Source organism: Gossypium hirsutum, chromosome A06 (genome assembly GCF_007990345.1).
Source record: "Gossypium hirsutum isolate 1008001.06 chromosome A06, Gossypium_hirsutum_v2.1, whole genome shotgun sequence".
Classification (NCBI taxonomy): domain Eukaryota; kingdom Viridiplantae; phylum Streptophyta; class Magnoliopsida; order Malvales; family Malvaceae; genus Gossypium; species Gossypium hirsutum.
Window position 1 is genome coordinate 119,668,739 of NC_053429.1, and position 20,023 is coordinate 119,688,761.

Sequence of the window (20,023 nt, forward strand, 5' to 3'; positions counted from 1 at the left end):
CCTAAGGAAAAATCCACCTAGACTGTACTTGTTATTCTAGCTCCGAATCGGGCGATTTATTCATTTAACTTATTCCGTAGAGATCCCTAAGTTATGTTATAATCCATATTCAAGACTAATAACGTATAATCCCTAGATTGAATAATTGAGACTTTTCTCTAATTAACACCCTAGGGTTGCATTAACTCGATCTATTGATCCCCTTATTAGGTTTCACTCTAATCCGACAAAATCTTGTCACCCTATCTCTAGGTGCGCAAACAACTCCGCTTAATTATGACAAATGTACTCTTAGACAGGGTCTATTTCTCCTCTGAATAAGAGCTTATCTTGAATCAGTATCCTGGGATATCAAAACAAGAATTAAGAACACATAATTAAGAACAAGTTATATATTTATCATACAATTCAGAAAATAATAACAAGATTCGTCTTAGGTTTCATCCCCCTTAGGTATTTAGGGGATTTAGTTCATAACTAAAAAGGAAAACATCTCAGAAGAATAATGAATACAAAGCATAAAGAAAACCCAAAACTCCTGAAGGGAAATTGAAGGGAGATCTTTAGTCTTGAGGATGAATCCGGCTTCTGAGATGGATCAATCGGCTTCCTTCGAGTAATTTCTTCATTCTTCTCTGTACCTCCTTTTTCTTTCTCTTCTAGGGTGTATTTATAGGCTTTGGAATGCCTAAGAACCCTCAAATTAGCCTTTTCTGAATTGGGCTCAACTTGGGCTCGGCAGAGACACGCCCGTGTAACACGCCCGTGTGCGATTACTGCAGGCTGTGCTCGAGCCTGTTAAATAGGCATGGCCGTGTGGTCCACCAGTGTGAGAAGGTCTAGGCTGTGTTGAATTCGTACTTTGGCCCATTTTCTCCGTTTTTGGCCCGTTTCTCGTTCATTTCACTCTCCTATGCTCTTCTAAGTATAACACATGAAATTAAAGCATTAGGAGCATCGAATTCACCAATTCTAAGGGAAAATCATCCATAAAACGTGTTAAGCATGGGGTAAAAATATGTATAAATTACGGTTTATCCCACACTTAAGCATTTGCTTGTCCTCAAGCAAAATTCTCAACTCATAATCAAAATAAATCCTTCTCAACCTATAATTCCTATCGATAATATCTCAAAATAATCCATAGGTAATCATAGAGCTGTCATGGGCTGGGCGACCCGGCCCGGCCCGAAGGCCTGCCCAAAAAATGAGAGGGTTTGGGTAAAAATATAGGTTCGAAAAATGGGCTTGGGCAAAAAAATGAAGCCCGTTTAGAAAGCGTGCCGGGCCTCAGGTAAGAGTTTTTTGGCCTGGGCTCGGCCCAACCCGGCCCGGCTCGAATTATATATTAATATATATTTTTATTTTATTTTTAATCATTTTAAAATTTTAATATAACCATTTTTTTATTATATTGTCAATTTGTGTATTGTTTTAAGAATTGTTTTAGTATTTTTTTATTTGTTTTAATATTTTTTTATGTTTTTAAATATATTTGATTTATTATATTTTTAAAATTTTTATTTAATGAAATAAGCAAAAAAAAATTAATATGGGTCGGGTCGAGCTCTGGCCGGGCCGGGCTCAGGCTTGGCAATTTTATTTCGGGCCAGGTTTGGACAAATTTTTAGGTCCATATTTTGGGCCAGGTCGGGCTCGGGCCAAGTAGACGGGCCTAAAATTTTATTTGGGCCCGGACCGGCCCATGATCACCTCTAGGTAATCATAAATTGAAAATTCAACTGAAAGAACATCAAAGTTTCAATCATCCCAAGTTGAGCACTTTATCATGAAAATATAGGTGTCTCCCCTCATCTAAATAATTACCTTTGATTCAAAATGTCACAGAGTTTCACATCCTCACTAACGATTCACTCAAATCACTCGAGGTGTTTAAGGACAATAAATGAAGCACTTAATAGTCAATAATGAAAAGTCATTACCATAGGCTTGCATGAAAATCAAATCTCCACCACTATAAATTGAGATGACACATCAATCAAAAGGTCTTTAGAGGGTTGTAACGTGGCTTTGGTTAGGGGGTGTGGTCACAAGCTGAAAGAAACTATTAGAATCGAGATTGACATGAAAAATCACTTAACTAGAAAAAGATTTAATCATCACTTGCGTACAACAGAGCTTCTTCTTAGAATATGGAATTTAAATACTTAAGCTCAAAAACAAAAGATTACTACTGAAGTGTATACACAGTTTTTTTTTAAGAACAAGTTAAATAACATAGACTAACTATTAAGAACAAGACATAGCTGAGCAACTATTTCAATTCAAATCTCGACAAAAATAGGGATCAAATTAATTTAGGGGATTTCAACAATAATGGGTTAAGGGTTAATATTAACGGTAATACAAGAAATAGCTTGTTAGGCTCAAGGGGGTTCACTAAGGGTTAATCGTGGAGGTAGGCTTTTCATGGCATGAGTGGGTTAATCCTAAGTGCCTTTCTCATTTTGACATATCAAGTCAAATAGTGTGGTCTGGACATGCATAATCAAGTAAGTTCTAGAATAACAATTCAATACTGACGCACTCAAAGTAATAATAAAAGTGAGCATGAAAGAATTAATAGATGCTCAAAAGGCTCAAAAATCTCACAAAAATTATCGCTTTTTTATGTTTAAAACTTGTGAATTCCAACTCAAAGTAATACCTAAACTTTGGGGAAACAACCTAAAATTTTAAATTCTTAAAAATCAACTTATCATGATTGATTCTCTAATGTCTTAAAGTTTAAACAATCAATGCTTGAATACCTATGTTTTAATTCAAGATATATCAATCAAAATCATAAATCAATCAAAATTTATCCTAAAAATGATATCAGAGCTTTTCAAGAGAACAAGGCAGTTATTCAGGGATTTTTCTAATAATGAAATGAATAACCCCCCACACACTTAAGATGGACATTGCCCTCAATGTACAAAGATAGATATAAGAATATAAAAATAAGATAGGGAGAGAAGTGAAACTTCCTGTATGATGAATTCCTCGAACTGGAGTTTTGGAGAGTAATCGGTGCGAGGGGTGGAGGAGGATACTCCAGCGGTGGTGGAGGTTCATTAGTCCATAAGTCCTACGCCAAAATAATATTATATCTAGTGGTAGCTATGGTCGTGGTCGATCAGGACATGGCAGTCGTGGAGCACCTTTCCCGGTGAAGTTTTTAGTTCCTATGCAATGATGAGTTTAGGAGCTCTATATAACTGTGATAAAATCAGGAACTTTTTAGGGGATATTAGGAAGAATAATTACTCATAAAGAAATAACCAAAATTGATAATTAAAAATAAAATTCTAAAATCTAATAAAAATAAAAAGTAGTTTTAATAAAAATTAAAAACATAAAATAATAAATAAATGTTTTTAAACATCTTCATCGCTGAATGGTTCGCGAGGTGGGACTGGCAATGAGATGTGGAGGTGCTGACAAATCTGCTGTAGAGTAGCATCAATATTATCAAATCGTTGAAAACACTGCTGCTCGAATCATATGAAGCCTCCGCATGAACTGGACGAGAGGGTGGATGTGGCTGAGACGGTGGGTCCTCGTGCTGTGGGGTAACATCATCAGGAATGTCCTTGGAGGCCTCCTCCTCGGTGGATTGGGCGAGACGATATTGAGAAGGGTAGGTTCCTCGGCGCTTTTCGATCATCCTTATGCTTAGCATGCTCGAGATGCCTTGTGGAGATATCTGGCCAATAAGGGTCAAGGATGATTCTTGGGCTGCGGTGCTGAGGAGCCCAAAGTGGCAAGCCAATCGGGTAACATAGGGGCCAATGGAGATGACCCCCTTCCTATGTCGCTCCGTCTGATGCTGAATTGCGAGGGTAATGAAATAGGCAAGGTCGATGACTTGCCCGTGTGACATACATCATAGAAAGTAGGCGTCGTGAGTGTTGATGACACCAGTGCTCTCTCGCCTTCCTATAATCATGTGAGCCAAAATAGCGTGTAAGTACCTCAAAGATGGAGGGAGAGCTGATGTCTTGGAGCGGTTAGGATTGTAAGTGGCCCCACCTGGTACTAGTGCATCCCAGCACCGTGAAGGAGAACGATGGATGTGGTAGTTGAGAGCATGTAAGTCATTCTCCTCCTTGAATTCCTCCGTCTATAAACCCAGTGCAGTACCGAATTCTGATACGCTGAGCTGGCGGACTAATCCGCCTAGGCAAAATTGCACCGTGTCGGGATCATCGTAGTTCATCATCATGGTCTGAAGATGAAATGTGGAGCATAATTCCATCGTAAGCTCGAGATACATCGGCTCGATGATCCCGAAGAACAGTTCCCAAGGGTCGGTGGTTAGGAAGGCCCAAATCGTATTAACCAACTGAACTTGTTCTACTATAGCCCAAGCGATGCAGCGGCTTATAATTAAAGGTCGGGCCTGAAGCATTTGGAATAGTTCTTTTTGAGGCCCGATGGGGAATCTCAAGAAAGGGTGACGAATTTCTGCGGTTGGACCCGAGGAAGATGACGCTCCCTTCCTTTTCTTTGAAGTAGGGACAGCGGCCTTTTTACCACGTGAAGATGACATGGTACCTACAATTATAAAGGAGAAAAATAGTAGGTAAACGAATTTGAAAAGCCATGAATTTAACTAACAATTTCAGCCAAAATTACTAATACTAACCAAACTCAGCCAACATAATAATTTTGATAGCATAATTTTGTGACATTGGCATTGTAAGGGCATGAGAATGGGCATCAAATTTCATGGAAATATAAAGAGCATAAATTTGACACATGGCATGAGTTGTAATGGTAAATAACAAAAAGCAATTGAAAACTATGAATATTGATTTAGAATAGGTGAATAAGGTATGAGAGTTTCATAAAAATATGTCATGTGGAATGAATGATAACTAATCTAAAAAAATATGAAACTTAAATGATAGTATAGTGTGAGATACATGAAGATTATAGCATTACAAATGAGTGGAGTTAAAGGGAAAACAGTAAACAAACGCTAAAAAATGGAAGAATAAGCGTCAGGAATGAAATTGGAAGCGGTGCACAGGCGTGGTAGAGAGGGCGTGTGGACTTGCAGCGGCTAGGGTTAGGGTTTTTGGATGAAGAAGACAATAAATAGTACAGCTTATTTATAGATTTTAGAGCACACGGCTAGGTAACACCCCTGTGTTCCCCAATTTTAGCCCGTGTGATTCTCGAATTTTGAATTTGGACGCATCTGAAATTTAGTACACGCCCGTGTTCCTTGGGCGTGTGGGTACACATGGCCGTGTTGCACAATCGTGCCTGGTTGCGTTTGCTTCTCCCACGCCCATGTCAATCTAACCACGGGTGCTAAACACGGGCGTGTAGCATGCCCGTGCTATTTTAACAGGTTCACCCACGGTTCTTCCACACGGGCATGTCGCATGCCCGTGTTGTTTTGGCAGGTTCGACCAAGGTCATGTCGCACAGCCATGGCGTTTTATCGTAGCCCGTGTTTGGGATAATTTTTGCCCTGTTTTCACATGGCCCTAAGCACGCCTGTGTGCTTGGCCGTGTCTGTGTGGGAAAACTTGTATTGAAGATCTCTATTAGTAAGTTAGGTGTTAAATACTAAAATTTAAAGAAATTAATATTGTTAGTGCTCGGGTTGCCTCTCGAGAAACACTTATTTATAGTCTAAGCTCGACTTACCTCTCCCTTAAATGGTCATGGTGGTTCAAGGAGTTTATACTCCTCATTCCTGCTATCATTCTTATCAAAATAAGGTCTTAGACGGGTGTTGTTTACCTTAAAAGTGCCGAACTTGGGATGACTCACCTCAACTGTATCGAATGAGAAAATGCGAAGTATTGTAAAAGGGTTTTCTTCATTCGGTTTGGTAGTGACAATGTGAGGATTTGCGGTATCTAATAAAACTTTATCTCCAACTTTAAGTTGATGTGGGAAGGTGTTGAGCTTGTTCTGGCATAGTTCTGGTTTATCATGTGTTCTTGGTTTATGCGTCCGCCATTCATCTAGCTCCTCGATTTGTAGCCTTCGTTCTTCATGAATAGGTCCTCTACCATTGCTTGAGAATGGCTCATGTACTTCCTTCAGACTCATTTCCTGCAAAGTAGGTTGCACCATATTATCAGTTTTCGTAGGATGGTTTAGACGATCACCTTCAATTTCTGATGTATTGCCAGAATTGCGTGTTTGAAGGGTGATTGTTTCGTCTCCTACACGAAGTGTGAGCTCACCTGTGCCAACATCAATGATCGTTTTAGCAGTTACTAAAAAGGGCTGTCCTAAAATCAAATGAGTGTTGCTATCCTCCTCTATGTCTAAAACAATGAAGTCAACGGGAAATATGAATTTATCGATTTTAACTAGCACATCTTCAATAATACCCCTAGGAAATCTTATAGTCTTGTCTGCTAATTGAATGGTCATCCTAGTCTGTTTGGTTTTCCCGAGACCTAATTGGTTGAGCATTTTGTAGGGCATGACGTTAATACTAGCCCCTAAATCAGCTAATGCATTATTAACATCTAAACTACCAATTAAGCAAGGAATTGTAAAACTCCCTGGATCTTTAAGTTTGTTGGTTAGTTTATTCTGGAGAATAGCTGAGCAAACTACGTTTAGCTCCACATGCGATGCCTCGTCCAACTTCTACTTATTTGCTAAAAGCTCCTTTAAAAATTTCATTGCATTTGGCATCTGCGATAGGGCTTCAATAAACGGTAAGTTAATTTGTAATTTTTTTAAAATTTTAAGGAATTTACCAAATTGTTCATCTGAGCGGTCTTTCCTTATCGCATTGGGGTATGACACACGAGGTTTATATTCGACATTTACTGACTTGTTTTTATTATGACCTACATCATCTTGATCTCTGCTCACCACAGTTTCTTGCTTTGGTTCTGGCTCATGCTCAACGAATTCTTCTTCATCTTGAACACTAATCGCGTTGAGCTGTTCCCTTGGGTTGGGTTCAGTATTACTTGGCAAGCTACCTTGTGGTCGTTCGGAAATTAGTTTCGAAAGCTGGCCTATCTGCGTTTCGAGCCCTTGGATCGATGCTTGTTGATTCTTAAGTGCTATCTCGGTATTCTGGAAACAAGTTTCTGACACCGATATAAACTTCAAGAGTATCTCTTCAAGGTTCGGCTTCTTTTCCTATTGGTAAGGTGGTTGTTGGTAGCCTGGAGGTGGTATCTGATTTCTTTGGCCTCCCCATGAGAAATTTGGGTGGTTCCTCCAACCTGTATTGTAAGTGTTACTATATGGATTGTTTTGATATCGAGAATTATTACCCATGTAATTTAACTACTCGTTATCCAATGTGTGGCCATAAGTTTAGTATTCCGAATTGCTTGATCCACCTCCACTTGCTTCGCACTGTGTTACTGGGTGAACTTGTGAAGAACTAATAAAACCATCAATTTTCTTATTCAAGAGTTTTACCTGATTAGAAAGCATGGTGACTGAATCGACGTTATAAACACCGGTAGTTTTTGTTGGCTTTCTCCTCATGACTTGCCACTGATAGTTATTCAGTGACATCTCCTCTATAAACTCATAAGCATCTTCAGGTGTTTTATTATTGATGGTTCCGCCAGCAGCTGCGTCAACCATTTGTCGAGTCGAAGGATTAAGGCCATTATGAAATGTTTGAACCTGAAGCCAAAGTGGTAACCCATGGTGAAGGCACCTTCTCAGTAAGTCTTTGTATCTCTCCCATGCATCGTAAAGAGTTTCTAAGTCCATCTGTACAAACGAAGAGATATCATTACGTAATTTAGCCGTTTTAGCCGGCAAAAAATATTTTAGTAAAAATTTTTCGGTCATTTGCTCCCAAATAGTAATTGACCCTCGTGGTAACGAGTTCAACCATTGTTTAGCTTTGTTCCTCAATGAAAAAGGGAATAACCGGAGACGAATATTCAATGAAAAAGGGAATAATCGAAGACGAATGGCATCATCAGAAATACCATTAATTTTAAATGTATCGCATAGTTCCAAAAAATTTGCTAAATGAGCGTTGGGATCCTCATCCTGCAAACCTTCAAACTGAACAAATTGCTGTATCATTTGAATAGTGTTAGGTTTTAGTTCAAAAGTATTTGTAGCTATAGCAGGTCCAACTATGCTTGATTCAGTTCCTATTAAAGAAGGTTTAGCATAATCATACATAGTGCGTGGAGCAGGATTTTGATTAACCGCAATTGTAGAAGCTAGCTGATTGTCTTGGTTTTCAGCCATCTATTCGGTTGAGGGTTGAATCTCGTCCTCTTGCTCGTTCTCTGTGTATCTTAAGCTTCGCCTTGTTTTTCTTTGGTTTCTACGAACTGTGCGATCGATTTCTTCGTCAAAAAGTAGTGGTCCTTACGGGTTTCTTCTAGTCATAAACTATAAAACCTGCCAAGAGAAAGAAAAAGGAAATTAATAAATAATAAAAAATAAAATAAAATTAATTTGCAAGAAAAATAAATGGCTAAAGTAATAAAAATTGAGTGTTCCTAATATCTTAATTCCCCGACAACGGCGCTAAAAACTTGATCGCGTGATTTTGTGTGCTAAGTTTTATAAATTTATAATTAATCATTCTTGAAACTAACTATTATCGTCATGTAGGCAAGTGTACCTATCGAACAGCAGTATAGTTTTAGCAAGACCGGATTGTCGAACCCAAAAGAAGTAAAAGTACTAGTAATGACTATCTTTTTATTATCTAGCCTAAAAATAAGGTGGTTTTATTTTTACTAACTAATTAACTAATCTAAGAATTCATAGAGAATGAAATTGGGGGATTACTTTTTGAAAATGATTGAATTAAGATAATACCCAAGGAAAAATCCACCTAGACTGTACTTGTTATTCTGGCTCCGAATCGGACGATTTATTCATTTAACTTATTCCGTAGAGATCCCTAAGTTATGTTATTATCCCTATTCAAGACTAATAACATCTAATCCCTAGATTGAATAATTGAGACTTTTCTCTAATTAACACCCTAGGGTTGCATTAACTCGATCTATGGATCCCCTTATTAGGTTTCACTCTAATCCAGTAAAATCTTGTCACCCTGTCTCTAGGCGCGCAATCAACTCCGCTTAATTATGACAAATGTACTCTTAGATAGGGTCTATTCCTCCTCTGAATAAGAGCTTATCTTGAATCAGTATCCTGGGGTATCAAAACAAGAATTAAGAACACATAATTAAGAACAAGTTAAATATTTATCATACAATTCAAAAAATAATAACAAGATTCGTCTTAGGTTTCATCCCTCTTAGGTATTTAGGGGATTTAGTTCATTACTAAAAAGGAAAACATCTCAGAATAATAATGAATACAAAACATAAAGAAAACCAAAACTCTTGAAGGGAAATTGAAGGGAGATCTTCAGTCTTGAGGATGAATCCAGCTTCTAAGATAGATCAATCGGCTTCCTTCGAGTAATTCCTTCCTTCCTATCTATGTCTCATTTTTCTTTCTCCTCTAGGGTGTATTTATAGGATTTGGAATGCCTAAAAACCCTCGAAATTAGCCTTTTCCGAATTGGGCTCAACTTGGGCTCGGCAGGGACACGCCCGTGTGCGATTACTTCAATCCGTGCTCGAGCCTGTTAAATAGGCACGGCCGTGTGGTCCACCCGTGTGAGGAGGTCCAGGCCGTGTTGAATTTGTATTTTGGCTTATTTTCTCCATTTTTGGCTCGTTTCTCGTTCCTTTTGCTCTCCTATGCTCTTCTAAGTATAACATATGAAATTAAGGTATTAGGAGCATCGAATTCACCAACTCTAAGGGAAAATCATCCATAAAACATGTTAAGCATGAGGTAAAAATATATATAAATTACGATTTTTCAGTTGTGAGACAATCTCACATTCCTTTAAAAGCTCATCAAACTCTAAGCTTACGTATATTCCTCCTCGATCTGATTGAAGTGCCTTAATACCTTTGCCTTATTGGTTTTGTACTTCATTTTTAAATTCCTTAAACTTTTCAAGGGCCTCAAATTTATAGGGTATAAGGTAAATATACTCATATCTACTAAAGCCATTAGTGAAAGTAATGAAGTACTAAAAACCTCCCCTAGCCTAACAAATCACTATGTATTAAGCCTAAAAAATCACTAGTTCACTCGGTTTTACTATTAAAATGGGTTTTACTCATTTTTTTCCAACAAACAAGACTCATATATATATATATCAAATTGTTCAAAAACAAAAGAATCCAAAAATCCATCTTTATGGAGGTTTGATATGCACTTCTCGTTTATATGGCCCAAGAGATAATGCCAAAGATAAGTTTGATTAGAGTCATTTATTCTTGATCTTTTTGTATTTCTATTATAAATGATCATATCTTAATCTAAAATACAGAGGCCATTTATTAATTGTGTCGAACAATAGAAAACATTATCAAGATAAAATGAACAACAATTATTCTTAATAATTATCTCAAAACCAATTTTTGCTAAACAAGAAATTAAAATAATGTTTCTAGTCAAACTGGGCACAAAATAACAATCCTCCAAACATAAATTAAGTCTACTAGGCAATGATAAAAAAAGTTCCTATAGCTAATGCAACAACTCTTGCTCCATTTCCAACTCACAGAGGTACAAATCTCCCTCCTTTAGCTAGGTTCCTACACCTTTAAAGTCCATATACAGAGGTACAAATATAAGAACCACAACCAATATCTAATACCCAATAAATAGATGTTGATAAATTAACATCAATAACATAAATACCTGAAGTGGAAGCTCTGTTTTCCTTTGCCTTCTTGACCTCTTTAAGATAGGTAAGGCAATTCCTTTTCCAATGTCTGGTCTTACCGCAATGGAAACATTTTCCTTCCTTATCAATTCCTCCTTTAGGTTTTAATTTAGTCTTTCGTTTGTTGGGTTTGGCCTTACTATTGTCCTTAAGTTTTGCCTTAGCAGTAAGCTTTCCCTTGCCCTTGTTCTTACAGACCATCAAAATAGGCTTAGGTCCAGCTCTTTTCATGTTACTTTCGGCATTTCATAACATGTTAAGTAACTGTGGTGAAGTCTAATTAATTTCATTATGTTAAAATTAAGGACAAATTGGCTAAAACTATTTGGCAACGGTTGTAGGATGACATCGATGGTCAATTCCACGCCTAGATGGAATCCTAGTTTTTCGAGGCTTTCAATATAGCCTATCATCTTGAGAACATGATTTCCCATATGAGTTCCCTCCACCATTTTGCATTGAAACAGAGCTTTAGAGGTTTGGTACCTCTCTTGACATGCTTGCCCTTCATATAATTCTTTGAAGTGTTGGATCATATATTAGACAACCATACCCTCATGTTTCTTTTAAAGCTCAGGCGTCACAATAGCAAGCATTAGACATTCTATGTCTAACATGTTATCAAGATGTTTCTTATAGGCATCATTGTCAACTTTAGAGGCATTACCTGCTAGTTCATTAGAAACGAGTTCTTCAATGACGTAATTTTCGTTCTTATTTGAGGGCACTCCTTAAGTTATAGAACCAGTCAAGGAAGTTCAAGCCGTTCACCTTGTCTTTCTCAAGGACAGATCGTAATGATAAAGAGTTTGTGTTACTTACCGTAATAAATCCACAATAATAAAATATGCTTATGAGTAAATTTACCAAGTTTATTATAAACATTAAAAGGACTTAAATTAAATGATACTCTTACTATTTTATTCCAAATTAATAACCCTCATATATTAATTTTAGAAAATCCTTTCTTTAAATTTTCTCTAATAGGCAAAGATACATATTTCACCTCTTCTTAAGTCAGCTTTGGCTTTACTCTCGAGATTATGTTTATTTAGTTAAGCAACACTTTCTAATTACATCCCTTGTAACTCATTATTTAGTTAAAAACTCTTGTTCCAATCATCTCATTATCATCCAAAATTCTTGCCTTTAGGTTTCTAATCATATTAGAGTAACCTAGTTAAGTTATTAATCAATATTATAATCAGCAAATATGACTTGCTTATTCTTTGCATTTAACCAAGATAGACACAAGTACTTCGCTTTAGTAGAACCCATGTTGTATCGATTGAGGCTTTAATGAGGGTAAATATTGGAAGGCAATCTTAACTTAATATTTTATTGAGGGTTTTAAATAAAATTCATCTCTCCATTAATGTTCAACTTTAATCCATTTTATTTATTTATTAAAGTTGATTGTATCAATATACTATAACATACATGCTAGCATATCATCCATTGTATCACTAACATGAATAATATAAAGCGCCAAATAAATGCAATAGTTATAGCCTATAGAACTAAGGTGGTCCCTCCTAAGCTAATGGGAGAACCAAAAGGAATTCTAATGGTGTGAGTTGCTTCACAAGCTTCTTTCTCACTATAAGTAGCCCAATCTTCATCTTCTCTAGTCTGTAGCAAGTTGTACAATTTATATTTATAAAAAATCATTTTACATACGAGGGAGTAGGATGATAAGAGAACATACAAGAGAAATATAGAAAGAAACAACATGCAGACCATATTTATAAAATTACAATCTTTGTAAATTATAACTTAAATGGGTTATCGGGCTATAACTATGCATTTCAAACACTGTACATATCAATCATAGCAAACAATATATGATATATATTTATTTAATTGATTGTTAATGTGAATTACAAAATTGTCCCTACAATTAATTTCTCCTACGCAAAGGGGTTAATGGGCGAAGCCCTTTGCGAGGTTCTTATTGCCCAGATACTGGGCGGCAGTGCCACTGGTCAGTCAATGACAAATCGTGGTGAAATTTTAGAAAATGCATTCAGATCTCTATAGGAAAAAAAAACATCACCGATTGTAAATTTATATCAAGAGAATATTTTCAAACTTTCGATCTATGAGTATTCTTACTTGAGCAACTTTTGTTCCTTTTTTGAATGTTACCAACAAGTTAGCTATTAACTTTGAATAACAAAAACCCTACTGCCCTAAGACAAATTTGTTAACAATTAACAAATAATGTATTAGATCTAATTGGCATCAAAATCAATGATTAACACTTAATCAGTGACTGAGAGGTATAGGTTATCACATATGTTTAAACAGATTACATACATAGTTTATAAAACAAATAACATGTATAATATATACATAAAACATATCAAGTAAATCAGATGAAACAACATGTATCTCATACAATCGCATCAACCAATAAATTTAATCTCGAATTTGTATCATACAATTAGCTTTGATACCAATGTTGGATCATTGGTACATCCCGGGGCGCAGCGAAAAAAATATTCTGACAATTACTAGCCAATGATCCATGTATTAAGAACAAATCAGGTTGAAAAGGAGTAAAAAGTATACCTTTAATATCTGATTTCCTTCACAATGTTGATTCAAAGCAGCAATCAAATCATCTCGGCCTCTACTTAATCCACCCAATCAAACACAAATAGCAAAACTCTACGAACCTTTTCAGAGAGAATTTAAAAATTGGCTGTTAAACCTTTTGAATTTTTCTTGCTTCCTTCCTTACATCATCAGAGATCTTATTCCTTTTATTTACCACCTATAATAAAAATGGAATAATTCCATTTTGCTTCTAGAGAAAATTATGGAAGGTATTAAAATTTTATATTCTTTCCAAAAGAATATTAACTTCCATAAATATTAACTTTGGGGAAGTAGTTGTGAATCCTGCCTGCCTGGCAATATTGTCCGCCTGAAGACATTGTCTGCCAGGCAATATTATCTCCACGCAATACTGTCTGTCAACCAGTATTGTCCACCATTGATGTATATAGGATGATATACGCTCATTATATTTTGCATGACGTCTATTGGCTTTAACCACAAGGGTGACCCTATAGGCTCTTGTAACATTAGTAGTAATACTAGAACATTTCTATTGTTACAAGCAATTTGTGGCATCAACAATGCATCATTGCTACCTAATTTAAAAAAGATATTGTGAACAACTCGATTTTCAGTGGTGTCGAAAACAGTGGTTCAAGACCTCTAAATTCGACGAGTAAGCTCGTAAATTTTATTATTTAGTAGTTACGAGTCAAATAAGTTTATAGAAAGATTTTTGAATTAGTGATTTGTATTTAATAACAATAATTAGGTAAAGTAGTTTTAGAAAATGAGGTATTGATACCTTGATTCTATAAATCGAGTCGTAAATATTTTTATAAATATTTACGGAGTGTCATTAAGGTAGTATTAAAGTTTCGTTAGAAAATTTTAATGTTTCGAAAGTTATTTAATTAAAAAGGACTAAATTGAAAAAGGTACAAAACTTGTGAATTATAGGAAATAAGTGATTAAATGGCTTGATAAATAAAAAAAGGAGGACATAAGGAGAAATTAAGCCCAAAATAAAGGCATGGGGCGGCAAAAGTAGAAAATAAAATAAAATGAATTAAGGGGAAAATGATAATTTAGTTCAAATTAAAAAATGAAACAAATAGCCAAATATGTTTCTAGACATTTCATCTCAAAATTTCAGTTTAAAAATGCCATAAGAGAGAGCTTAATAAGTGGTTTCATATTTTGCTTCATACCAAGAACCTGTATATACTCGTGAAAAAGGAAAATTAACGGAGTAGTCCTTGAACTTTTGTAAATATTACAATTCAATCCAGGTAAGTTCGTACGGTTAAATTTTAATATATAAATATATATTGAAATGATGAATGGTATTATGTATTTATTCATATCTATTGTTGAAAGTGAAATTTTATTAAAGTTATGAATTTAAATTGAATGTTTGAAACGATTGGAACGCGGGATTTGAGTACATTCGACACTCGGTGATTGACAACATTGGAGAAGAATGTGGCAAATTACCCAAGTAAACTGAGGTTCAGCATTTGTTGCAAACTTTTGTATTTACTTTCTGTTTAGCTCTCACGAGCTTCTGTTTAACTCATATGAGTTTTCATTCAGCTCTTTTGAGCTTCTATTTAACCCTTATGGGTTTCTGTTCAGCTTTTACGACCTTCCGTTCAACCGTTATGGGTTTCTATTTAGCTTTCACGCGCTTCTATTTAGCCTTCGGGTTTCTGAAAATGATGTACTCTTATCCATAAGTCGTTCACCGATTTGGGAAGATTTGTAAGTGAATATGTAATTGAAATTGAAAAATATATTGTTTGTTATTGGTATTGATTTGAAATAAGTGTATTCATCGATTGAAGTTGTGATTGGCAGGGATTTTACATTGAATGAATTTATTTAATTAATGTGTTATGTAGGTTTATTGTAGGTTCGGTAAGATTTATGTTTAACCCATCGAACTTACTAAGCTTCATTAAGCTTACTCGAGTTGTTTAATGTCTCTGTAGATTTTTAAGAGGTTGGAAGATCGGATCAGCACATCAAGTCACACTATCCAGCTTATTCTGGTAGTTTTTGAAACGTTCAATATGGTTCATATGGCATGTATAGAGTTTGTATGGATTTAATCAAAGTTTGTCTTGCGTAAATGTTAATAATTATAATTTTTCTTATATATATATATATGTTGGGTTGAAAATGAGCCATATTAGTGATGTTGATGTGAATGATATAGGTTTATTGTATTCAATTTGTGTTTAACTTTAGTAGACTAGTTAGATGGATTAAATAGGTAAGTTTAGGTATTTGGGTATATATAAATGATGTTATGTTATGTTTAAAACATGATTTTGACTTGTTTTGATTGTTTGTTGGGATATATTTATGTGTTAAAATATTGTGTTTAGGTTGATATCAAAATTGGTGAGAAATGTGGCCTTGAAATGGCCTATTTTTTTTCCAAATGGGTAGAGACACGAGTGTGTGTCTCAGCCGTGTGTGACACACGGCCTAACACACAGGCATGTAGATTGGCCGTATGACCCAAGTCAGTAAGCACACTAAATTGGACACGGGTTGGGACACAACCATATGCCTCACTTCGATTACCCATATGGCTTCAGACACAAGTAAGTCTCTTGACCGTGTGAGCCACACGGGCGTGTGTCCTCTGCATATAGGAAAAAAAATTGAAATTTTGTGAAAGTTCTATGAGTTTCTGGTTTAGTCTCGATTTGTTTCTAATGTGTATTTTCGGGCCTCGAGGGCTCATACAAGGGACAATATGAGTGATTTATGATTATTTTCTGGTATGTATGTTAAATGATATGAAATGTTCATATTTTTATTTGAAAAGTCTGGTAATTCTCTGTAACCCTATTTCGATGAAAGATAAGGGTTAGGGGTGTTACATCCTGATTCGACCTAACCTTTCTATGATAAATTTTTCATGTATTATATCATCTTATCCTTTATATCTAGATTAGACACAAGTATGTAACAATCAAACTTGTATAATCCAATATCATATTTCTTGATATCCTTAGTAAACTACGATAAACAAATAAGTGTGATATCTCATATCAACTTATTTGAACATGTTCATGCATTTCTAGTCTAACTTCATCAAGTGGCTCAAGATATTACTACCATTATGTATGAGGGATAAATCATATCTTGATCAATCATATCGCACTACATGGATTGTGGTATATCCAACATCAGTCTTTATTAATACAACCTGTTACGGTAGACATTTGACTTATCAAAATATATGACTTACGATGTTAGGTTAATAATGATATCAAGTCTGAGAATCATATACATAGTTATCACTATGAGTAATCTTGTGACTATTACATAATAATCTAAGAAACATACACTATTACATAATAATCCAAGAAACATACTCACAGTGGGTCAGTCTAATATGTTGTTCACTAATACATACTCATGTTCAAAGAAGAGTCTGCAAATGGTGAATCCCACAAAATATGCTACCTAGCCAAAACAGATATTTCACTAATTTATTCATTTTCTACCTCTGTCTTAACTGACTACACTTCAAACAGTAACTCAATATAGTCTTCATCGGGTAGACTGTTATAGTCTTACTCATACTTGGCATAAAACCTCCTATCGGACCCATGGCCTAGCCATGATCTTTCTATTTACTTCTCCCGTTGCATTCCATCCATCCCTCCATTTCAATATTCTTAACATTAATGCTCGAAAACCACAATGTCTCCTCCGCAAGGCCCGAAGCTTCGCACATCATGATTTGCACTCAGCAAGACCATATGACGGTATCTAACAAAATTACCCATTTTTCCAAATCCTAACTTTATCTAACCCATCAAAATATCCCATTGTTTAAATCATACAACATACGTATTTCACTTACATACCAACATAGAATGCACTATCTGTTAACACATGTAATCATGACTATTTCATGCACATTGAACTACCTTGGGGCGGACACCCATGTGCCATTCAAATCCTAACCATTCATAGCATACACCATCAGCAGCGGTCATTCAACATTTCAAAAATGGAGTACAAAAACTTACCTCATTTTCTTATTCTTAACAACTTATCTTGCTCGAACACCAAAACCTTATTTGTCCTAGCAACTAAGCATAACAACAAATTCTTGGTTAACTTGAAGACACTTAAATTTCAAAGCCCAGAATCTATAGTTATACTGAGCTTAGAGGTTTCTTACTCTACTCTTCAATCTACAAGTTTGGAGGGTTAAGGTGCAACACACCTAACCTGTATCCATCGTCAGATTAGGGTTGCAAAGCATTATAGATCAATTGAAACATTTAAACATTTTTAACATTTAATAATTTAAAACATATCATAGTCGTTCATACACATGCATATTGTCCCTATATCAAGCTTTCGAGGCCTTAAAAATAGCTTAGAAGTAATGCGAGACCAATTTGAAACAATTTAGAAAGTTTAAGGAAAAAGTTACAAAATTTACAAAACAAGGGTCACACGGCTGAGACACATGCCCATGTCTCAGGATGTGTAACAATCCAACTAGGGGCACACGGTCATGTCCTAACCTGTGTCCTCACTCGTGTAACTCCCTGAGTAGGGTCACACGGCCATGTCATGCACCCTTGTACCAGGCTGTGTAACACTCGAAATTGCCGCACACACCCATGTGCCATGCCATGTGCTAAGCTATGTAACTTACTAACTTGCACCCTAAACACTCAACAGATTACACACGGCCATGTCGCCAGGCCGTGTAGACCTAAATGAGCCTTAATCAACAAGTTTACCATTTCAAGCTTACTTGGACTTTAAGTAATCCATTTACCAACTAAAAGACCTATTCAAAGTGACATTAATCAAGCCAAAAACAAGCTAAACCAACCATCCTAAGTGTCTAACCAATGTATCATTATTGATACCACAAGTTTATACAAATTATACATCAAAATACAATCATCAACCACAACTTATCAATTCACAAGATTCTAACACCTAACAAATGTGCCTATCATAGGCACCTCAACCATAATATCACATTAACACATACCATACATATTTTGCATTAAAACATCTTACCTTATTGTTATATATCATGTAAGTTATCAATTTGTACATATGATCATACTTAACAATTTACATAACCAAAACATTAGTAATACATAAAAGCCTATTACATGCCATATAATCCAAAATGAATGTTCCAAAAAAACTACTGAATTTTATGGATAGTGTGACTTGAGTGTCGATCCGATCGTCCAACCTTCTGAGTATCTACAAGAATAATAAATAACACAAGTAAGCTCAATGAAGCTTAGTAAGTTCGACATATTAAAATGATAAATCTTACCAAAGTAAGTACAACAAATCAAATAATAACAATACAACCATGAATGTTCCCTGCCAATCACAATCTCAACTGTAAATCATAAAAGTTCAATTTAATATTCAAATATATCGCAAATCCATCAAAATCACTAAACAGATACCTTACTAAGATTTTCAACTCGAAGAATGAATTACGAATAAGAGTATTCGATAATCCAACCGAAAAACACCAGATGCTCATAAGAGCTAATCCATCTGAAACACACTCATAAGAGCTAGTCCATTCGAAACGCACCAATGCTCATAAGAGGTAGTCCAACTGAAACACACCAAATCAGAGAGTATAACATGAGAGTTCACAACAAATGCTGAACCTCAATTTACTCGAGAAACAGAAATATATATCTCCACAACCATCTCCACTCCAATCCCCCATATCACGCCATATTTCAACTGTACTCTATCCTGCGTTCAATCCAGTCCAAGCATAGAATTTCAACATTTTTTTTCAAATAACATATAATATTTATAATCAAATATAATTATCACATTACATATTATTATCAAATATTCCATAAAGGTGTTAAATTATGAAGTGTACAAACTTACCTAGACTAAATTATAGTAGTTGTAGAAGTTCAGGGACTATTCTATAATTTTTCTTTTTCCACGAGTATCAACCGGGTCTTGATATGCAAGAGATTTTATTTGGCGATTCTCCTAGCTTTAGCAACCATGAATTTTGGCTATGGAAGAATAAAATGAAGAAGAATACTTATTCTTTACTTAATTTTGTTTTGATTTCATTTAAATTACAAGTTTGCCATTAAAACATGTTTTACTTATAATTTTAATACATAATGCCATCCCACCACATTAATTAAGGTATATTTACCACATAAATCCTTCCTGAATTAATAATTAAGCCATTTGGTCACTAAATGCATTAATTAATTTAGTTTTTTACCTTTTACAATTTAGTCATTTTTCTTTAATTAGCTATCTAAACGTCAATATTTTTTAGCCAAAGTTTAATACAAATCTAATGACTCCATAAATATTCTAAAAACAATATTTACGAGTCGACGCAACGAAAATTTTTAGTCCCAAAATCATTGTTCCGTTACCACTAAAATCGGGCTGTTATATAAGGAACTTACCAATTCCCAATTGCACGATAGTTGTAACATGCAGAACTTCCTCCAGCTACATCCTCTTCTTCTTCAGGGCGGTAGAAAAAGACGATGCTTAGAGAGAAAGATTTAGGAAGTAGAATTGAGAGGCACTCTGTTCCCAACCACATATATGTATATACTATCAGCACGATCTGTACAGACCCTTGTCGCCATTCAATCCTAATTATTATGTCTCTCACTATGGAATTAG

The 20,023-nt window shown here is 35.4% G+C and overlaps 1 non-coding gene across 1 annotated transcript; it reads left to right on the forward strand.

The window, feature by feature from the left end:
- Positions 1-7,654: 7,654 nt before the first annotated feature.
- Positions 7,655-7,761, forward strand: LOC121231033 (small nucleolar RNA R71). Its single transcript, XR_005929102.1, has one exon. It is a non-coding gene; the product is annotated as a small nucleolar RNA R71 (small nucleolar RNA).
- The last annotated feature ends 12,262 nt before the right edge of the window (positions 7,762-20,023 follow it).